Below are 3,079 nucleotides of genomic sequence, written 5' to 3'. Positions count from 1 at the left end.
CCTCATGAGAGGAGTCAACAAAATCAAAGTCAAGAGCATTGACAATCAAGTGATCAACAGTAGCATTCTTCCACCAAGCTCCAACACCTTTGGTACAAGGAAGAGAACAATCTGAAGCAAGACGATCTTTAGAGAAGCATCTTCGACAACAAAAGAAAACGCCCTCAGAATCCAACGATTGAGTCCAAGGCCTATACCCAACCATAACAACCACATCCCTAAGGAGAGGCAAAGAGATGTCAATGTCAATTAGGATGCGAGCAAAGGTAGAATGACCCATGGAAGACGTGACATTATCCACCTTAAAAAAGCAGCCAATAGGGTTACCAATGGCCTCGTAGCAAGAGTGCTCCAAAAATGAAGGGGACGATTAGGGAGACAAATCCATATTGGATGCACATTAAGTGGTTCAATAAGAGGGTTAAAAGAAGTTGTCCAAGGCTTGACAAAGAGGGAGTGATCTACCCAGACCCACAAAATCAAATCCCAATCATGAGAGGAAGTAAAGGAGACAATAAAAAAGCCTTTAGCATGGGGAAAAAGCTCAATGCTATGAGCAAATAAAGGCATCCAAGAATCACTTAATCCAATGATGGACATCTTGTTTGCAAACCACCACAAGGGAGGATTTGGCACAAGGAAGAGGTCGGGTCCTCTTAGGGGAGTGAGCAGCAAATCTGACCACATGAGCAAAGTTTCACCTTCTAGCAAACGAAGAAGTTTTGGGGGGGACCTTAGCTCCCATTGTAGGATCATCATCAGCAGCAACAACAGAGACAGAAGCACCAACCCTGTTGGAGTACAATGCCACTAAGAGCGGGTGTGGGGGGTGAATCAGTGGTATATCAATTCAACGAGAATTTGACTTAATATTTCAAACACTTTGAACATAACAATTATGAGGACAAGCATACTTAGACCTAAACACTTTGGTAAACATTGATAACTCAAGAAATCAGCTCAGACCTTTTGCAACACTAACTCGAGTAACAAAACAACCTCTCTTGAACAGTAATATTGCATCATATTAACCATGACAACTTATGAAAGATATCAAAGCAATAATACAATATTGACAGGTCTATGTCAAGAGAATATCAACTCAGCGTTATGAAGTAAAACATGAATTCACTGTTTGCACAAACTTTTAATATCATAACTCAGGATTTTGCTATGAAGTTCAACTGACTGAAATAAAGATGAGCATAGGACATGATCACAAACAATAATATATTTTCATGCTGATCAATGAAACTCAGGACAACTTAAAAACTGAATGATAAATGATAAGAAAGTGCACATAAGGAGCAAGCATATCAAAAGAACAACATTCAACACAAAAGTTGTCCTAAGTAGAAAACCTTCATGGGGTAGAAAAACCACTCGAAACGCCTTACTGACTTAATAACAAAAACCTCACTGGTTACAATGCCTCACTGGCAAGAAGGTCTCACTGACCAAAATGTGCCTCACTGTCTTGAATTTTATAAACAGAGTTCAATCTCTACTTCATTACATATCATCTTCTGATCTCACACAACTTGAGATTCAGAAGCAATGGTATAGCATTTCTTAACTTATTCACACACGATACACCAGAGTGTACACTTGAATATATACACCAATATCATACAATGGACATGATTTCTCAATTATAGAATATAGTTGTGCATATAGGAAATATACACAATGATACGGTGAAGTGAATCTTTTGAAAAACTTTCTTTCTCATTTACAATATAAACATTTGAAGCGCAATTGTTTTTCTTCACTTTGCTGAAAGATCCTTTTTTAAATTAAAAAAAACTTCACACCTTGCTTTCCTGTGAACTGGATATATGAAATTTGAAGATGACAGTTTTGCAAAAACAAACTGATTTCTAACAACTGCAAAAACTGAAAACAGTTTTCTTTTTCAACAACTAATCCCATAACTGGAGCATGATTTTGACAAGATAACCCCAAATGCTAACATTTGAAAACAGAACCCTTTTGACCATTGCACGTCTCTATACAAAACTCGAGTTCAATAAAAACAGACCAAGGATCAAAATAACCTTAACTAGGGTTACGAAAAAACAGAGCAAACTAAAACAGAAAAATGGTATTTCATATCAGAGTTAACTCTGCTTATTAATACACACACAGTAAATTCTTTTATTGTTTAAAACTGAAAACCGGTTACCAGATTTTGTTGACCAACTGTTCTTCATAATAACCATGCTCGAACCTGTATCAATTTTGAAGTCCATGTACATCCTCAAGACAACTGAAAATGCAAAAGAGTTGTGGCGGTCGTGAGTTTTCAATTAGGGTTTCGAGAAGTAACCTGCGTCCATGGTCGTGCCCTAGCTTGGCTGCGGCTAGGGTTTGAAACTCAACTGTTAACCAATCATATGATATACCCTCGAAATGATATGTTTTGTCTTTAGGTTTTTACAAACCAAATGAACTTATACAGGCTTCCTTGGCATACCAATAATAGTACCAACCACAATGCACACGGGCTGAAATATGAACTATGCCCCTTTGAAATATAATAATAATGTTGTCTAAGACTAAAACACCGACCAAAGTGAATACCTTCACATAGTGTGATTTGTTTGAATGTAGACCTTACACTAACAATGAGGTTTGTCGATACTCATAGAATATACATTTGATATAAGCTTAGGTCCATGATCAAAGCGGCATGAGAAAATTGTTAATGAATATGATACTAATGCCCAAAACAAATAAATCATCTCACGAGCCACTTGAGTATACCAAGATCAGCATCCCATATTCTTGCAAGCATTAACACCTGATCACTTGACCGTTAGAAACCTTCTATACAATAGTTAATGACAACTTCTTTGCCTTGTATATAACAAGTCATCAATAACTTATCCATGAAATAATGATAAGCTATTAATACTTTATTAATGACAAGGATACATAAAATGTCAAAACATTAAGAATAACAAGGATGCTCAATGCATCAAATGACAAACTGTAGAATACCTTGTGTAGAATAAAGTCAAAATATATATCAAGAACTCCATGATATGCCAGGCATGTATAAATTCAGATAAAACCA

At 36.5% G+C, this 3,079-nt stretch overlaps 1 long non-coding RNA gene across 1 annotated transcript; it reads right to left on the bottom strand.

The window, feature by feature from the left end:
* Positions 1-1,371: 1,371 nt before the first annotated feature.
* LOC131044359 (uncharacterized) lies at positions 1,372-2,795 on the bottom strand. The gene is made up of 2 exons (XR_009105648.2): positions 2,186-2,795; positions 1,372-1,896 (listed from the first exon to the last, which is right to left on the bottom strand). It is a non-coding gene; the product is annotated as an uncharacterized LOC131044359 (long non-coding RNA).
* Between the last annotated feature and the right edge of the window lie 284 nt (positions 2,796-3,079).

This window comes from Cryptomeria japonica, chromosome 6 (assembly GCF_030272615.1).
Source record: "Cryptomeria japonica chromosome 6, Sugi_1.0, whole genome shotgun sequence".
In the NCBI taxonomy this organism is placed as follows: domain Eukaryota; kingdom Viridiplantae; phylum Streptophyta; class Pinopsida; order Cupressales; family Cupressaceae; genus Cryptomeria; species Cryptomeria japonica.
The sequence above is the reverse complement of the archived record's forward strand: the minus strand, read 5'-3'. Positions and strand labels throughout refer to the sequence as shown.